At 39.9% G+C, this 20,500-nt stretch overlaps 1 long non-coding RNA gene and 1 pseudogene across 1 annotated transcript; one reads left to right on the top strand and one right to left on the bottom strand.

Moving 5' to 3' along the window:
* Window positions 1-20,500, bottom strand: part of LOC120287147 — a 90,272-nt pseudogene that overhangs the window by 26,229 nt on the left and 43,543 nt on the right.
* LOC120286756 lies at window positions 8,678-10,588 on the top strand. The gene is made up of 3 exons (XR_005545466.1): window positions 8,678-8,694; window positions 9,479-9,525; window positions 10,498-10,588. It is a non-coding gene; the product is annotated as an uncharacterized LOC120286756 (long non-coding RNA).

Here is a 20,500-nt window from a genome sequence, read left to right as displayed (position 1 = left end):
GATACAAGACTATATGTTCGAGAGAAAATTCATCTTCACGAAGTGCCAGTGACGATTACTTCAAATAGAGACCCCAAGTTCACGGCCACATTTTGGAAGAGTCTTCAAACTATCATAGGAATGAAGCTTCAATATAGCAAAGCTTATCATCCATAAATGGATGGACAATTGAAAAGGACAATCCAAACGCTTGAAAACATGCTATGAGCTTGCGTTCTTGACTTTAAAGGAGGATAGGAAGAGCCGTTGCATCTTGTTGAATTTACCTATAATAATAGTTATCATCACAACATCAAGATGGCACCATTCAAAGCCTTATACGGTTGAGCTTGCAAAACTCTGGTCTATTGGGATGAGGTCGAGGAAAGAAGGATCACTAGTCTAGAGTTAGTCTAGTTGTCAATAGACGCAGTGAAGGTAATTACTAGGACCGCCCAAAACCACCAGAAAAGATATGTAGATAGACGACAAAGACCTTAATATTTTCAAGTAGGTGATCACGTCTTCCTTAAGATGTCACCTATGAGAGGTACGTCGCATTTCGGTAAGAAAGGAAAGCTAAATCCAAGGTACATAGGACCCTCCGAAATCTTAGCGAGAATAGAGAATTTAACATACTAGTTAGCACTTCTACCCAGACTTGCTCAAGTGCATGACATGTTTCATGTGTCTATGTTGAGAAAGAATGAACCCAATTGGGTACACGTGCTAAACTTCGAAGAAATCAAAGTGAACGACAGAATAATGTATATCAAAAAGCCTGTGTGGATCACGAATGGAAAATAGCAAGTTCTATATAATAAGATCATTTCCTTAGTTAAGGTTATTTGGCAACATCATGGAACTAAAAGAGCTTCTTAAGAAAGTGAGGAATTAATGAGGCTCCAATACCCATATTTGTATGAGGAATCAGGTATGATTTTCAATTTAAAAAATGAAATTTCTTTTGGAATGGAGAAGTTGTGACATCCTTGATTCGGACCTCTATCTCGGGCAAAAGGAATGGACTAAGGATCAGTACGCCAATGACGAGAATAGGCTATGAGTAAAATCTAGGGATTGTTCATGAGCCAACTAGCTTATTAAGGGCAAGATGACACTATATCAGGGTTACGTTAGACTAGAATGGACAACCATGAAAAGACCATTTGACTATAAGGATCAATGTAGGCGATCACATGTCGTCACAAGTGGATCAATAGGCGGATGTAGATCGATTCAGTTCGAGTATATATATTGATCATAGGTGACTCCACATTGTCATTGTAATGTTCGTGAACGACCTTAATCCAATTCCATGTAATCGTGAGTCAAGGCAAATCGATTGATCCTACATGATTACATAACAATCGAAGGTCATTCATGGATTGACCAAGCTCAAATATAGATCACGCGTACAACCCCAGACAAGCATCGAACTTAGTTCAAGTCTGGCTGCACAAGCATCATCAATGCTACCTAATTAGCATAGATTGCATTAAAGCCTTTCTGATTGAAACTTAATCACAAACCTAGTCCAATTACGGGTGTCAATTGTAGGTGATCTCAAGTTATTCATGTCAAATTATGATAGTAATTATATGGTCCTTCTTATTATATCTTATCCTCTCGAATTTGGATTAATTGAGAGAGAAATTGGAAGCCAATATGACCCCCCTCTTACACGCCTACATAGAGTGGGCTTGTGAGACAAGTCATCTTGCAAGGTTTAAACCTATTCTTAAAATTTTGGAAGTTAGTACATTAGTGCATTAATTGGAAACATGTGCTAATTTATGGACATGAACATTAATAACCCTAGAGGTGAGACCAATTTAGTTTCTTGAGATTAAATTGGGAGAAAAAAAAAATTGGTGGCCATTCAAGAGGAGTCGGGCACCACTTTAGGAGGGGAATTGGAAGAGAGAAAATCTAGTTTGAGTAACAAGACTAGTTGCTCTTGTAACTAACCAATAATTGAGACCTTTGAGCTTGAAGAACAAGCTTGGCAAGAACAACTTGACAGTTGTAAAGATGGAATTGAATCTTGCCTCCTAAGTTTAGAGAATTCGTCATTTCTCCTCAAATAATTGAAGCTTGCCATTAATGCTTGAATGACACTTTCTCTCTTTGTATTACCTTCTTATCCAAGTTCTTTTTCTGCATTTCTCTCCAGCTTTCTCCCCTTAGCCGACCCCTTTATCTCTCTCCCCTCTTCCCCCCCCTCATGCCATCTTTCTCTCCTCCTTTCTCTCACTCACACTATTGCACTGCCACTGCTGCCATCCTACATGGCTGCACCACTGCTGTCGTCAACTTACACTATTGCACCGCCACTGGCCGTCTCAAGCCGGCCGTCATCTCACACCACGCCTTCACTGCCGCCACGAGCTCGAGCCATTTGTCATCTGGTTCCATTCGTGTCTCGGTTATTTGTAAGTGAATCCCCCAAACACTGGCTATGCCGTTGTGTTACGTGGCTTGGATTTAGGTCGGTTTTGTTTGTATTATGAGATAGGATCAAACTATTCTAAAGAGGTTAAAATCATGTGTTGATTTTGTATGGTTTGCTCATGAAATTGCTTGGGTTATAAGACTTGAAGTAGACAAGGAAAGCTTAGGTTATTGCTAAGGTTGCTCGATTTGATATTGTTATTTGAAACAACTTGTTGATGTTCCTATTCGAGTTTGGGTTCGAGAAACCATTATTTTATTTGGAAACTTTGTGATTGTCGGATGTACTTGTTCTATGTGTGGTTGAGTAATACTAATAGCAAAGCTTTATATATATGCTCATAGTCCATGGTCGAGAGTTGTGATGGTTCTTGGACGTGCATAGAAGCACACCAAGTCAAGTCTCTCTCTTGGATTGGTGGTATTGAGGTGTATCATTTCCAATCCGGATTGGACTTAGGCCGATACCTGAACTAACAAGTCAAATCACAGATTCTCGTTTCATTCTCATCATATTTTATTGATGTAGTTTCAATAGGTCATGAGACACACTCCCCTTGGCACGCCATTGGGCATTCATACAAGGACTAAAGCGGAAGATAATGATCGGTTGTGGTCACATGAGGAACCTATCGACGATGGAATTCAAAGCGATACCCGATGGATTTTGGATGCTCAATAGACTTCGAATGCCGTTCACAGGAGTGTTTATCGGAACAATGCTCAATGGATTTTGGATATTTGATGGAGTTCAGATGTCATACTCGATGGGGCGGGACGATGCTCTAGAGTTTTCCAAAAGAGCAGTATGGTTTCAACTATGTGTGTATAATAACTAGAGTCAAGATATGGGGTATTATGTGATTCTCAAGGTGTTAATCATGTGCGAGGCATTTGAGTATTATGTGCATATTGTGGAAGTTGTTATAGGTCTCGTTCATTTGATATGGCATTGTTTAAGATGTGTGAGACAGATGCATAATTTAATAGTCATTTTTAGTGACTTGAAAGGCACGTACATGTTCTAATTGTCATTCTTTATGAAGTGAGACGTATGTGGATGTTTTGGAAGCCATTATTTGAGACTTGAAGGCCATGGTGATATTTTAGAAAATAATATTGGACACGTGAAAATATTATTGATTATTAATTGCATTATATATGGCATGTGTGAATTTTTATGCTATTATTTAGGACCCGAGAAACATGCGTATGTTGTTGAAGTTATTAACTAGCACAATTAGAATTTTTATGAGTACGAGACGCCTCATAGACCGAGAAACATGTGTATGTTGTTGAAGTTATTAACTAGCACAATTAGAATTTTTATGAGTACGAGACGCCTCATAGATTTTTGATAGGACGGATGTCTAGGTAGAAGAAAAGTTTCCTTTATTCATAGTTAAAGTAAAGCAAAGACTTTGCTATTGATCTGCCATCGATAAGTGGGTATCAAGTTCGTAGGTTTTCAAAATGAGGCATCCGCCTATGCAAGATTTAGGCAATTTACTTATTGAGTCATACTCACTCGATGTCTTTTTCAGACTTGTAGGTATGGATCCGCCACCCGCACGTTTCATGTGTTTTTGGGTAGCCATAAGTATGGAAGTCACGATCATGGATATACTTAAGGAGGATACTGTATACTGAAGGATCACTATTATTGTTTGGGTTGAGAAAGGCTACGGCGATCTTATCCCCCACAGTTACTAAGATAGGTATGTGTGATTTGACGGGAACCTCTTCAGGCCCCTCCGTGGGTTTTGTGGACCGCTCGGACCAGATGAGGATGATGGCCCACCCAACAGCCTAGTAGGTGACGCCTAAGTAGCCGGTCCTTATAGGGGTGTCGTTTTTGTTTAGTATCTAACTAAAGGAGATAAGCTTATCCCAAAACTTGTGAACCCACTGCTATCTTTTTAGAGGATGTATCAAATTAGCCCAATGACGGGCTTGTAAATTAAACGATCATCTAATGAAGCAGATAAATAAGATGCATATTTGCTTATGTGTTTTCCTTGCTATCCCTTTATGTGATTGTTGATTGGGTGTTGATGTCGGATGCTTCCGCTTGCATTTAATTGAAAGATAATAACTAATGGGTCAGTTATGCCTCCTCGGACATTGCAAAATTAATCACTTCGATGTCATGTACCAGAGGTAGGGGAATAAAGATCTAGGGCGTGACATTAGTTTATTTAAATTTTTTAGGGTTGAGCTTAATTTTGAGCCAGACTAGGCTCGCGCAATAGGCCCAGTCCAACCGAGGGCCTGGTGATATAGGTGACCGACGTGGATTCGATGATCCAACCCAAATCCCTCTTTCCAGATAAAACATCATTTAAAAAATATAAAAAATTATATATAACAAATTCCGAAAAAATCTTTATTTTTTCCAAAAATTAGGGAAAAACTTAGAATTTAGATTTTAAGTAGTTTTCTGTTAAAATGTTTGCACATTTTTATGTTAATTGTTACTTGATTGCGCATTTTTAATATATTGATTGTTGTTTCCATTTAGCCTGGTTAGAAATAGGACTTTAGGACTCACAATTAGTAAAATGCTACACGAACACCGTAGTTGGTGAATGTGAATAAGTTTAAATACTGAAAAGGCACTAGATAAGTAGGCAATCAAGTCTCCGAATTGGTTGAACCTCTGGTTCATAAAATTAAAGCATTCCTCTTGATGTTTTACTTGGGTATCTAATCGACCTACCACAAACTAATTAATGGCTACTCCTATATAAAATTGATTTGCATGTTAATAACTTGAACCGAAGTCGCAAATCGATATGGGCTTGAAAGAGCCCAAGTTAGCCAAACTCTAGGAGATGGTGCATTGGTTTGGAGAGGTCATGACAGCCAACTCTACTAGGGACTTGGTTATAACCATTAGAGGACTTCAACCATAATAATTTGGTTGATTGTTATCCAACATGGTTTTCATTTGTAGCGCAGGTCAAAATCACAAGGAAAATGGGGTAAGTCGCTAATGAAGTGCTGAATATTTTTGTAGCTTGGGAGTTATAAGGGGTGGCGTGTTTGTTTAACTTCTTGTTTTGTAGTTGGTGAATGAATGTATGTCTAGGTGGGGATTATTTAGAAGCGGTGTCTTGATACAAATTGTTGTGCGTGCAATTTTATGCCTTAGCTTTATACTGTTTGCACACACAACCTACAGTTAAACCCCGGCTGCACCATCAGACAACTCCCACGAGGTGTCGAGAATTAATTCGATCATCCACAGCTAGCAACTTTGGGACAATCATTCTCGAACCCACTTATTTCTTTGAAGAAAAAAGTTTAACCCACTTGCAGTTTGCGATATTGGGAAAAAGGCTTACTATTTCATGATATGGGAACCTTAAGCCTATAGTATATCCCCCCTTTTATATGTCCAACCCTCACAAGTACATCTGCGTGTCTATATGATCGAGAATTTGTGTCGCCAACCACTATGAGTACGATTTTTACCTTTTTATAAAGCTTTGCACTTCCTTTCTCTATATTTTCTTAGTTTACATTTGTAATCCATGGTAATTGACTAAAGCAACCTTCGTGGTCGAGAATCAATGGGGAGGTTAGATATTCAAATCATTCCCGTTCCCAAGGATGACCTCTTGGCATGGTGGGGTAAGATGGATCAAGGAAATCGAAGCTATGTGGAGAGAATGATTGGTTATCTTGTATGCCTTCTTGAGATCAAATATCAAGTCCGTCTCATTCAAGCCATGGTGCACTTCTGGAATCCAACCACTTGGACATTCATTTTTGACAAACATGAATTGGTCCCAACGATTGAGAAATATGATATCAACATCATTGTTGAATCCCTTCCTAAGTTGACCGAGCCACCTATAGGCCCTGAGCCCGCAAGTGTCATAGTTGAATTTTTAGAGGTCAAAAAGGTCGAAATCGAACCACCACCCGTAGCGGCGCAGCTGGCTTGGGCTCTCTCCCCCTCACGAAGGTGAGGAGTTCGAATCCCAGATGTGTCGTTAGGGATTCTTACCTAGAGTACAGTAGTGGTGGGTCCTACGCCGCTCCCCAAGGTTTGCCCACCATTGCCGACTTACTGGGTTCCCTAGGTTATCAAAAAAAAAAAAAAAAAGGTCGAAATTGAGAAAATCTTGAAAAAATAATAAAAGTCGTCGCCATTGTCTTTCTTGATCAAAAAGTTTTCAAATCTTCCTAGAGAATTAGGTTTTCAATCCACTAGGGCATTCCTTTTAGTTTCTTCAGTTTTGTCATCTACCCTATTTTTAGGACTGCTATGGATCCATTAGTTGCACATGTGGTTAGACAAGTATGGAGATGTGGACCCCTGGAGTGCCATAACTTGACAGAAATGGACACTTAAGTACCATAACTTATGAAAGGTACACTTAAGTACTAAAATCGGAGCAAAATGGTTCACTTGAGTGCCAATCCAGCCAAATTGCATACGTGGCATTTTTCCGGGCGAAGCTAATGCAAAACAATGCTATTTTGCATGCCGACATGGTCAAATAATGCAAAAACAACGTCGTTTTGGGCTGACGTGGTAAAAATGATATAAAAATAATTAAATTAAATTTAGTTAAAATATTTTTAAAAAATAATTTTAAAATTAAAAAAAATTAAAATGAAAAAAAAATGGGGAGGCAGCTGAGGGCTCAGCCCTCATCCACCGCCGCCGCTTTCCTCGCCGTCGTCGGGAAGGGCCGACGACGAGTGGGGAGGGTCGGCAAGCGCTAGCCCTCAACCACCGGCCGCCTTTCTTCCTCCTCCTCCGTTTTTGTTTTTTTTTAAATAAATATAAATTATATTATTATTTTGTTTTAAATTAAATTTAATTAATTTTTATATTATATTAAAATTCAAATTATGCCAAAACAACGTCGTTTTGGCCGATTTAAGGTTTCTATTTTGGCCAACACTCGAAACGACGTCGTTTTGGGTGAATTAGAGCTGACTCAGCTCTCCAGCGAGCCACCTCGACGATAAATATTAATATTTAAATGCCACGTATGATTTTCGGCTGGCTTCGCCGAAGGTGGCACTCAAGTGTCCCACTTTTCTTCAAATGTAGCACTTAAGTGTACATTTCGTAAGTTATAGCACTTAAGTGTCCCTTTGTGCCAAGTTATGGCACTTGTAGTGTTCTTTTCCCGACAAGTATGCATCAAGTGGAGTTTCACTAATATGATCTTAGCTTAAACTTTCTTATCACTCAATCGTCTTAAAAGAGATTAGAAAGAAGTCTTTTGAGCACCTGTAGGATTCTTGTGCATGTGGTATATTTCCCATCTTAAGGACTTAGGTTTTCACATGAGTATACTCAAGGTAAGCCAATATATTCACCCCTTTGAAAGATTCCTTCGAATGCAAGATCTCTTTCCTAAAGAATCTTTTTACCATTTGGTACAATTTCTCAAAGACATTACTCTTAAGCAAATTCAATGGCGATTAGGTTGGGCTAGATTTGCTGAAATGTGTCTTACTTTGGGATATGTACAGTACAAATCCTAAAACTTGTCAACAAAGTGCAATTGAGTCCTAAAAGTTACAAAAAGTGCAATCAAGTCCTAAAAGTTGTCAACTTGGTTCAATTCAGTCCTTCCGTTAACACCGTTAGTTTATATTAACGGAAATGGCTAATTTGGCTTATTTTAATATTTTCTCTCCTACGTGGCAATTAGGGCAAGAAAAATTGTGCGCGTAAGCGAAACGGCGCGTGTTTTGTTGGTATTGCCATTCTCAAAACGACGACGTCTCCCCTCCGTTTTTCACGACGTCTCCTCCTCCGTTTACGACATCTCTTTGATTCTTCCTCTCTCGAATCAACGAACCCTAAGCCCTAAATCTCGCAGATCTCTTCCCTCTTCCCCTCTCGAATCAACGCAACCCTAAGCCCGAAATCTCGACGCAAATCTCTTCCCTTCTTCCCGTCTCGAATCAACGCAACCCTAAGCCCTAAATCTCGACGCAGATCACAGGTGCCTCGCGAGTTGCAGTTCTTCATCAAACGCTGGTGCGAGTACGCGCGACACTCGTCCCACGAGAGCCTTGGCGGTGGATCGAGCGGCGCCAACGGTGGAGGCGAGTGGATCGAGCGGCGCCAACACTGAAGGCGAGTGGATCGAGCGGCGCCGACGGTGGAGGCGAGGTGAATTTGTTTGCACCGCCGCTTACTCGTGCTTGACAAAGCTAAAGTCTCGACCGGTTGACTCGAGGACCCCGATTTCAAATTGAGCAAATATGATTATTTTGGCCACGGTGAGATACTGAGTTTCTTCTCTCATGTGTATTGGGGATTGTGATTACCGGAGCCGAGTCGCGAGGAGGTCGTCCCGGAGGCGAGGGTTGAGGATCGCGATTCCTTGGACGAGGCTAAGCGGAGCTCTCCTAATTACCGAGCGACAGGTAATTTCTGGATGAATCGTGCGTGCGTGTGTGTGTGGAGAATGATTGATTGCACTTGCGCGATGCGCGTCCTCCGTTTGCGTAAATTCTTTTGCTGCTTCTTGCTGGTGTATCCGCAGCTAGTTGTGGACTTTGTCTTGTTATGATACCTCTACAATGGAACAAAGAGCTCGCTGATTTTGTTGTTAGATTAAATCGATACGTTAATCTCATCGAAGTGTTGTGGTGTTCTTCAATTCTAATATGCATCACTGTATTTGTGATTTGTCCATTAATGTAACTGATAATATAGTGTTTGATCATTTCTTTCAAGACTATGGCTGAAGTTATCTACAACTTCACTAATTATAGAATTTGTTCTAGACAACGACATCTTGAAACTTCAAGTTTATTTTTTTGGGGGGTGATGTGCGTATCTTCATCTCTCGCATCTATATTTACTTGATTAGATAGGGATATGAGAATAATGTTTTTTCAGACTAAGATAGCAGGGGATATGGTATGATGTGGATTTAAAATGTATTACATATATGTGTCCTCTTGAAACTGGTCAACACTAACTTTAGAAAGCCAGATTTGGCTTCCGAACTGTCCTATTTTGGTTGCGCTAATGACCGCCTTCATTTAATCATTTCAGGGACAACAATAGCGGTTCATGCTGCTGATATAATTGCTTTGTCAAAGGTGACTGATTGTTTCCTCATCGTGTTTCTCTTGTAGTTCTATTCCGGTTGCTATAGTTCATGACAATGGTGCTTTGATTTTGAGCGGCAACCCGCTAGTGCTACCATAAGAGCACTGTCGTTTGCTCCAACCTAAGTCAATATGGAGATCGGACGACACGATGAAACGTGCAGTCTTGTTGAGCGTATACTACACCCGGAACCCATTGAAGTATGTTTCAAATAGTTGCGTAGAGGTCGCTTAAGCCTCATTTTTGTGCTAAATTAGTCATGGATTTCCTCTCACGCTTGAATGTTCCACTCGTCCATGGTGCAAATAGGCACGTTTAAATTGAACTTCTTTACATCACATTGTTCAGTACTTATTCACTGGAATCATCATCATGGCTGATAAATGTATATGACTATTACACAGTACCTGCTTAGTGGTGTCACATGACTATGAATGTTTTCAAAGAACTGTAACTTAATGTAAATCGTTAAAGATTAGATGGCCTAATGATATATTGCCTCAACAACCGCCTTTGGCCAAGAATTATCCTCTTTGGAATTATCTATGGATATAACATTTTCCTGTTCTTCCCCATTTTTTTATGCTTGTTGCTGTCCCATAATCCTTTAAGTTGAATCTATAGATATAGTTCCTTTTCACTGTCGATGACGGTACCAAATGATTTGTCTCATTGTCCATTGCTTACACATTCTTATGTGATGGAATCCAATGCACTGCTTGATATGCTTTTTGTTGCTTGATGATGTTAAGGAAAGAAGATTTCTAGTTTCCATGAACTTATTTTCATGTGCATGTTATTCTTGGAAACAAGATTTATATCGCATGGCCATATATTCGTCTTAGAGGTCTCTAGCTACTGTGTACAGTTTTGCGACACATGCTAAGATTAAATGTAGGACAGCATACATGTGGTCTTTATCTGTGAATAAGTTAACATGCCTTTATTCTCCTATGGTGTAGGTTTTGCTAGTTTGCAACTGTGATATGCTTTTTTAATATGGCGACAAGAAGAATGAGGGCAACAACTTCTAAATCAAGTGGTGTAACTCCTAATGAGGTCGAATCGAGTTAACCCGCTATTGTGGTCTTCGATCACCACTTCTTATTGCAAAAACAAAGAAAACGCAGGAAGAAGGTTCTATGGATGTGCTAAGTTTGATGGTCCAGGTTGCTACAATTTCTTCATGTGGGTTGACCAAAAATACCGGATCAAGCGAGGGACATGATAGTCGAACTGCTTGAAAGAAATCAAGCACTATCGGAGTCAAGCCAATCCAGATGCAACGACGATTATGTAAGCTCACTGATAGCTAAAATGAAGGCGCAAAAGGCGAAAAATGGACTTTTAAAGGAAGAGCTTGCACGAGTGAAGAAAGGAAGATGCTCTATCAATTGGGATTTTTCTATGCATGTGTTATATCATTATGGGGATTATATTTAATGTGAAAGCCAATGAGAAGTTTCTAAGTCTTCCATAGTACCTTGTTTCTAAGTTTGTATTTAATTACTTTATCCCGATTCTCTTTTGCCCTGTAAAATTAGGAAACTCATGTTGCGTGAAAATGTAAACAATTTCGTGTGTTCTTTCAGTGAATGCTATTTGGATGATGATTTTTTAAATGTTCCATATTACGGTTGATACTCCTAGCGCTTGGTACTCCTCACTGAATATTTCGCTCGCATAAGCTTGTTACGGAATTACGAAAAACATATATCAGAATGGTAGCAAAATTCGTGGAACAGAACAACAAGGGATAGCATGTATCGGTCCGCCACAATTCCCCAGAAAATCGACGTCAAGGCTCTGCCGAACAGGAATGAACAACCTTCCAGATTTTGAGGAGTTTGTTAGTGAAAAGTATAGTCAAAATCAAACCAGGTTGTCTGCAATGAACAGAGATAAGCAACGGAATAATCTCACCTACCCAACCGGCGTAATACTCGATGTCTTCCTCTCTTGTGGCGATATGGAAATCTCTAATCTGCCATTTGAAGTTCAACGAACAAATGAAGATTTCTTGACCAGAAAAGGCTAAATCATATGATTGGAGTCATTTACAAAATTATCCATGGAGGAAAGTAGCGGGACTTTTAATCGAGTTTAACCATCCCACGCGACGGCATGCCAATGGCTATCTTTGATGCTTCAAAGTCAGATAAAACAATGTTCACTTTGCTCATACTTGTTTCATTTGCAACAAATGCAAAAAAATTAGGACTAATTTGACGGAGAATAACAATCTGGACCCTCGAGAGACAATATTTGGGAAAACAGATCCCAAACCATACTGTTTAGGACACAATAACTCTAGTGTAGACAGAACAGATATATATACATCATACTTGAGTAAAAAATGTAAGAACTTACCATGAAGTAAAGGAACGGGTACAGAGATGATATTGGCAGCGCTGGAAAGAGAATAGACAAGACACCGGTCAGTGACATCATAAGTCTAATTAGCTATTATGTATGTGAATATGGTACATCATTTCGAATTGGCAAATAACTTCTGATTGCAGAGCGAATCAACGTCATAACTATTTGATATTTTACAATCCGCTAAATGGACTAATATTGCCAGAGAATTAAATCATCCGGGTTTACGCTCCATCACTATGCAATATCGACATCGGCTTAACCTCACATCGAGCACTGAATTATTCCAAACAATTAACTTTGAAATATCATGTAAATTCGCATAGTCCTAATGTCCAGTCGCTCGGTAAGTTCAATGAACCAGAAAAAAATTTATATCCAAAAGTTGACGGAAAGCTTATGAACAACACTAGTGCCATGTATTAGCCACTCATGCAATTCGCACAATTCATACATTATGAGAATTAGATATTCTATCGTTCGATTATATTAAATAAGTGTCTCAAGAGTACTTATTAACGATCCTTAAGATCGTGAAGGGGCATTATGTATTATGTGCTTAATGTGTAAAATTCTGTGTAATGCATGAGAGTGGGACCTTGATAAACCATCACGTCACAACTGGAGATAGGAAATTAGAAATTTATTTGACGGACTTTGTGGAGAGAGAGAGAGAGAGAGAGAGAGTCACGTCTCTCCATCTAGCATCACTCACGAGCCCCGTGGGGAGAAGGAGAAGGGCCATTTAGTACCACGTGGAATCGCACAGGAGAAGACCCGACGACCACGAGGGTGACGAGGGGGCGACGATGACGACTACGACAAAAAGATCTTTCGAGGACCACGAGGCCTCCGTCCCCATTGTCCGAACAAGGGGGGAAGCATCCGAATCCACCCCCCATGGCATGCTACCTTATTTTTGACATTATGTAAGTTGTGAATATATATGGAGACTGTACTGAGGTGCTCAACAGATATAAAACTCCTATTCAAATAAAGAAACTGAAAAGGAACATGCACGTACCATGGCATGCTGCCTCGATACACGGATGCAAAACAAAGGTGCTCTTTTCTTAGGCAGATAAATTTGCACATTGCACTACTGCATCCAAGCATCATAAACAGACGGATTCGATATTCTCAAATGTATACAGCAAAAGGGACGAGTCATTAAACACAGTCCCAACACGTTCTTTGATAATTACAAAATCACTAAAATTGATTGCTACAAAACACTACAAACCACAAACCATATAAGAAATTGGCCAGCAAAAACAGCACCCAAGATAATGTTAAAGGAGAATTTCTTGTTGCAACTTTCATGAGACAAGACACATTTAGCAAGCACGTCAATCCAAGTCTACCGTCTCGGGTGGTTGAACTATCTCGGGTGGTCCACCGTGTTCATCGTGCGCTTGATTCATAAGTCGTAAGCTTTTAATTGTATATGGTGTGCCTTTTGTGTCTCACTTCCAAATAGGCTTTGCGGGAGCAATTGAAGTATGAGATGACTGAGGCTGAAACTCATTGACGGTTGTAATGGTGGCTTCGGCTTCGGCTTCGGCTTTATGGCAACATGTTTTTGGGACTGAGGCTGAGAACTTGCCTAGGGGTGCGATGGTGGCTTTGGCTTTACACCGATGTGCTTTCGAGGATAAGTTCTTAATGCTTGAAGCTGCAAACCGTCCCCGGGAGTTGCAATGGTGGCTTTGACTTCACAACAACATGCTTTTGAAGAGCACTTTCAGATGACCGAGGCTGTGCACTAGCTTGGGGATGCGCTTTTTCCATTGAAGCTCCTAAAACTACTCCTTTGTCCGATTGTTTCGATAATCTTGTATCACTGAGACAGGCTACAAAAAGAATGGGTATGTTTTTAGTTCAAGGAGACAATCGTTCCCATTGTAAAGTGTTAAAACATACTCACATTGAGAATTTGAAGGTTGTTTTTAGGAGTTGTGTAAACATACCATTTTCTTTTTCTTGTTCGGGGTTGTGACCGCCCTTGTATCGTTTCCATTTCAATGGCGGGTCTTTTAAACTGAAAAAAAAAAAAAAAAAATCGAATGTGACAATGTAATTACAACACATGAATGCATGGCTGGTGAGGTATTACTCACCGGGATTTTTTGAGGTCTCGCTGCTAGCTATTGCATTGGCTTGAGCACGAAAAAAATCCTTGTCGTTGATTAACACTAGCTTCAGAAAAGAATTGGCTTGTCCACTACATCCACTTACATTAGCAGTAGCCCAACATCCTCTTTCATTTACACTAGACCGAGCTTTAGCATTAGCTGAAGTATCTTGCACTCGGTCTAGTGAGTTCGTACAAGCATTGACCGAAGTATCTTCCTCGCCGGCACATCGACTTGAGCAAAAGCATTGGCTAAAGTATCTTCAATTGGTGCACTAGCTTCGCAAAAGCATTGGCAGCAAATATCTTCTACTTGTGCACTAGCTTCTGCAAAAGCATTGGCTGAAGAATTTGTCTCGCCCACTATTATCTTGTACAAGTGCACTAGCTTCTCGCGTAAGCAATGATGTGGCCTTTGGATCCTCCTTGAGTTGTACTTGTCGTTCTTTGTAGCTTTAGCCTGCATATATATACATCATTAGTAAATTGAAATCTTCACATTTATAACTTATAATGCATGAATCTATCACAACATACTTGTCTTTTTTTAGGCCTTGATCCACCGGAATTGGCTTGAGATTGAGCTTCGTGCATTTGCATGGGCCTAAAAAGCACATAGTAAGCATTCATGACAAGACAACAAAAGCTTAGAATCAACAAAATCAATTAGTTAAGAAATACCTTTCTTAGAGGACATCCTTTACAATTATGTCCAACCACATGGCAAGTAGAACAAGTCATTCTCTTACCCTCTTTTAGTCATTCCGTTCCCTTTTACAAGCTCAAGTGGTTGCTTTCTTCTACTCCTTTTTGGCCTACTGTGCATCTTTTTTGATCTTGGGGCGAGGGGCTTCTTTATTAGTTTTGCCCCAAAATTTATGTCCTCTCACAGTAGGCATCTTGAATTGATAAGCACTTAAGTATTTGTTCTTGTTATAGCAATTGGCTAGGTAGTCACCTGGATCATTTTTCTTGTGGTGTATTGCACATATAGCATGGCAACATGGGATTCCACTAACTTCCCAAGCTCTACAAGAACAAGTATTCAAATTGAAGTCTACAAAATATTTGTCACCATTTTCCATAATCTCGTATCCTTGATCTCCATTCCATATCAAATGGCAATATCTACTAGCCACTGTATTCTGATGTAACTTATGCACAATCCTTGGACCATAATTCCTTGTCCACTTAGCACATGCATCCCTTTGACTATGCATTCTATTCATAATCATGATTCTAATATCTTCAAGCATACTCACAATGGCCTTGCACCTAGCTTCCACACACCTACCATTGAAAGCTTCACTAAGATTATTATCAACAACATCACATTTTATATCGGTGTCAAAGAAGGCTTTAGACCAGTCCTTTGGCTCAATCTGGAATAGATCATCATGACCTTGTGGAGTCATTTCCTTCAATCTTTGTTTATGCACCTCAAAATCTGACATATTAGTACTCTTAGCACATTTCCAGAATTGTCTCATCAACTGCTTTCCTTTGTATTTTTGACCCCAATTAGAATATATATGCCGCGCACATTCTATGTTCGCATTTGGCAAAAGTTGAACTACAAGGAATGAGGCCCTAATATATAAAAAAGAAAAGAAAACATTAATATTGGAAATCATTATATACATTGTTTCAAACAAATTCAAGATGAGCGATAGTAGTATTACATACCTTTTGTTGGTCACTTATTAAGGCCCATCCATTACCATTACCCATGTCAAGATCTTCTTTCAACAAGTTGATAAACCAGCTCCATGTGTCCTTATTCTCAATTCTTACGACTGCCCATGCTACTGGATACATTTGATTGTTAGCATCCCTCCCCACAGCACACAACAACTCACCCTTGATCAATCCCCAAGAAAACATCCATCTAATCCAATGATCTTCCAACACCCTGCCAAAAATCCTTTCCTACGTGCATCAAAGCAAATGTAAGTCCTATCAAATAATGGTAAGGAATGGTAGTGGTCTTTCAACTTTCATTATAAATGTGCTCGCCCGGCTTGCAATGTAAAGCTCTCCCAAGTAATCGTACATCGTGCATACTCTTTCTTATAATTCCCTTTGTAATTCCTTGAACACTTTTAGCTTTGTTCTCCCGCATTGGCTCACAAAGGACATTCACCCCCAACTGTTCTCTAACCAATATCTTCAACTGAGGTGCTTTAACTTTAGGCATTGCGAAATGAGAATCATGAAGTGTTTAGCTAAAAAGAACTAGAAACTCTCTTATTCTCAAAAGTAATAGCACATATATGCTCATCAATGCACTTTTTCAAATGGAATGATCCAGTTTGGCTATCGAGAGCACCATACATCATCCAGTTACAATTAGCTTGGGCACACCTAGCTCTTACAAATCCAGTGGTGTTCTTGGTGTATTTAATTGCTCTTTGCTCAGCCACCGAGTACCTCAAAATTGCATCTTTGAACTCACTTGAATCTTCAAATGTCATGCCAACAACAAATACTGGATTCTTACAATTTCGATCATATGATGGAAATAACATCATTTTCTTCTTTTTCACTCTCATCATCTAAATCTGAATGAAGACTTTCTTCTTCATCCGAATCATAGTACTCTGTTTCGCACCCAGACACATCCACCATTAGAGGATCAACTGATAATGGAGTTTGAGAGCCAATGTCTAATTGAGAAGTTTCTTCAATGTTAGTTCCAATTTTGAGTCTATGTCTCGCTGAAAATTCCTTTAAATTTCTTCTTGCATTAACCAATTCAAAATCATCATCGTCACTCGACTCTTCAACATCTACCAAATTACATGCATCATCATTCTCATCATCCACATCCCTACTTTCACCCTCAAGCTGATTCCCATCACCATCAGCATTTCCAATTATATTTTCAAACACATCATCAGCCACATTATTAACACTTTCTATATTCACATCAAACGAACCTTCGCCCATCTCAACTCCCTATCTCATCAAGCGTTTCTTCATCATCGACATGCTCAACATACAATTCAATATTTTCAAAGTGAAGATGATGATAAAATTGATCTATCACATCGGAGTTATCCCATAAGTACAAGATACTCCATCTTCAAGAATAGTACTTCCAGAACTCTATAAAAGAGCTTTTCTATCTTACGCCCACACAGAACCTCAACAGCTGAAATTATGTTGGATAATGAACCCTTACTTAAGTCTACTTCAACAACATCGACCCTTCCATCTACGTATTCTAAGGGCGGTCCAACTTCAAATTTACCTCCAAAGAAAACAGTGACATAAACTTTGTTGTTGCCCGTTGGACCTACAAACGAATAGAAACAAATAGCACTTTCAATCGTAAAATTTCATCTAAAAACTACTAATGACTTCACTTGTAAAGAGAAATAGGTAGGGTAAACATACCCATGTTGATGGATGACCTTGGGAGTAGTCAACCCTCCAATACAAGCATCAAGAAACCAAGATCAGCAAAAAGGAGTTGAAAGTGATAGTAAACTAAACTAATTATGCCCGAGCAATGAATTGCCCGCTGAAAATTTCCCAAATCTCGAGCCTCCGGAGAAGTGATCCTCGAAATATGTAAGGTAACCGTAAACCCAATCTTCCTGTCCTCCTCTTTGTTGAGGCATTCAACAAAAGGAAAGCGTATAAGGGAAAAAGGTTATATGGACTTACAGATTCCTTTCCCCCTATTGCAAGGAAAATTCTGCTGAAGACAGTTTAATCCTGAAGGGAGAAGGCTAAGATAAAAGAAGAAAATTTTATTCAGTTGACCAAAAGTATGGCAAAGATGAACTTATGACTAAACCAAAAGCAGATAATTCTATTGCAAGAAAATTCCTTTATTTTTATGAATTTCAATAAACATTTAAGGTTCCTTCATGGATGATGCAATTGCTAATTAAATGCTAAAAGTTTTTAAATCATTGAAGCAAATGCGATAGCTTCTCAAGTCATGGTTCGAACCATAAGGCTTGATTAGTGAATACTAATACCGAGCTTTGCAGAATTGCTGATTATCCACAAGCATCAATTACAAGAATTGAATGATGGTGAAACCGCTAGACGCATTTATTCAAATAACCGACATCCACAATGGCATATGAACAAGGACAATCATATGAAAGTTGATACCTATGACAGTTCTTTTTGTAGGCAGTGTTTAAATGATCTATATTCGTTCCAAGCAAAGAGAATTAGCAACCAAACGTGAGAGTGAGTTTTAATGTAAATTCAGCATGCATCTCGTGATCTCACTAATGGAATTACTACGACAAAGGACAAATTTGATATATAAACATCTACAATGCCTAGCAAGGTGGTGGATGGGTGATTATCCTCGTAGCGAGGTAGGCATTCAAGCCAAGTCTCGAGGACACATCAGCTAACCGTTTCAATCGAATTGATTACCGTTTATGATCTCTCAAGCATCATAAACAAAAAATCGCTAAGGCATTTACCTTCCGTCGGGAGTTGTCCAATGCAAAGTTGCTGCCAACCGATTGGGTTCCTGTGTAGTATACGCTCAACAAGACTGCACGTTTCATCTGTGTCGTCCGATCTCCGTATTGAATTAGGTTGGAGCAAACGGCAGTGCTCCTATGGTAGCACTAAGCAGGTAAGCTGCCGCTCAAAATCAAAGCACCATTGTCATGAACTATAGCAACCGAAATAGAACTACAAGAGAAACACGAAGAGGAAACAATCAGTCACCTTGACAAAGCAATTATATCGGATGAACCGTATTGTTGTCCCCGAAATGATTAAATGAAGACGATCATTAGCGCAACCAAAATAGACGGCTCGAAGCCAAATCTGGCTTTCTAAAGCTAGTGTTGACCAGTTTCAAGAGGACACATATATGTAATACATTTTAAACCCACATCATACCATATCCCCGCTATCTTAGTCTGAAAAACATTATTCTCATGTCCCTATCTAATCAAGTAAATATAGATGCAGAGATGAAGATACGCACATCACCCCCCCCAAAAAAATAAACTTGAAGTTTCAAAATGTCGTTGTCTAGAACAAATTCTATAATTAGTGAAGTTGTAGATAACTTCAGCCATAGTCTTGAAAGAAATGATCAAACACTCTATTATCGGTTACATTAATGGACAAATCACAAATACAGTGATGCAGATTAGAATTGAAGAACACCACAACACTTCGATGAGATTAACGTATCGATTTAATCTAACAACAAAATCAGCGAGCTACCGTTCCATTGTAGAGGTATCATAACAACACAAAGTCCCACAACTAGCCTCGCGGATACACCAAAGAAGAAGCAGCAAAAGAATTTACGCAAACGGAGGACGCGCACGCGCAAGTGCAATCAATCATTCTCCACACACACACGCACGCACGATTCATCCAGAATTACCCGTCACTGGTAATTAGGAGCTCGGCTTAGCCTCGTCCAAGGAATCGCGATCCTCGACCCGCGCCTCGGGACGACCTCCTCGCGACTCGGCCCGGTAATCACAATCCCCAATACACATGAGAGAAGAAACTCAATATCTCACCGTGGCCAAAAAATTCATATTTGCTCAATTTGAAATCGTGGTCCTCGAGTCAACCGGTCCAGACTTTAGCCTCGTCAGCACAGTAAGCGAGCGGTGCAAACAAATTCACCTCGCCCCACCGTCGGCGCCGCTCGATCCACTCGCCTCCACCGTCGGCACCGCTCGATCCACCGCCAAGGCTCTCGTGGGATGAGTGTCGCATACCGCACTAGCGTTTGATGAAGAACCGCAACTCGCGAGGCACCGGTGATCCGCGCGAGATTTAGGGCTTAGGGTTGCGTTGATTCGAGACGGGAAGAAGGGAAGAGATTTGCGTCGAGATTTCGGGCTTAGGGTTGCGTTGATTCGAGAGGGGAAGAGGGAAGAGATCTGTGAGATTTAGGGCTTAGGTTCGTTGATTCGAGAGAGGAAGAATCGAAGAGATGTCGTAAAGAAACGGAGAAACGGAGGAGGAGACGTCGTGAAAAAACGGAGGGGAGACGTCGTCGTTTTGAGAATGGCAATACCCACAAACGACGTCGTTTCGCTTTACGTGCACAATTTTTCTTGCCCTAATTGCCACGTAGGAGAGAGAAAATATTAAAATAAGCCAAATCAGCAATTTCCGTTAATATAAACTAACGGTGTTAAAGGAAGGACTGAATTGAACCAAGTTGACAACTTTTAGGACTTGATTGCACTTTTTGTAATCTTTTTAGGACTCAATTGCACTTTGTTGACAAGTTTTAGGACTTGTACTGTACATATCCCTCTTACTTTCAAGCACGATGGTTTGATCCCTTCATTGGGATTCACCAAAGGTACCTCATATTCCCCTTTAAGGGTAGCTCGATTGGTACGACACCCTACAAGAAATCCCACCGCCTCTCAAGTTGGGACTATTCAAGTTTGACCTTCCACACAAGGATCTTGGAAGAGGGCAAG

This window comes from Eucalyptus grandis, chromosome 8, assembly GCF_016545825.1.
Source record: "Eucalyptus grandis isolate ANBG69807.140 chromosome 8, ASM1654582v1, whole genome shotgun sequence".
Lineage (NCBI taxonomy): Eukaryota > Viridiplantae > Streptophyta > Magnoliopsida > Myrtales > Myrtaceae > Eucalyptus > Eucalyptus grandis.
The sequence above is the reverse complement of the archived record's forward strand: the minus strand, read 5'-3'. Positions and strand labels throughout refer to the sequence as shown.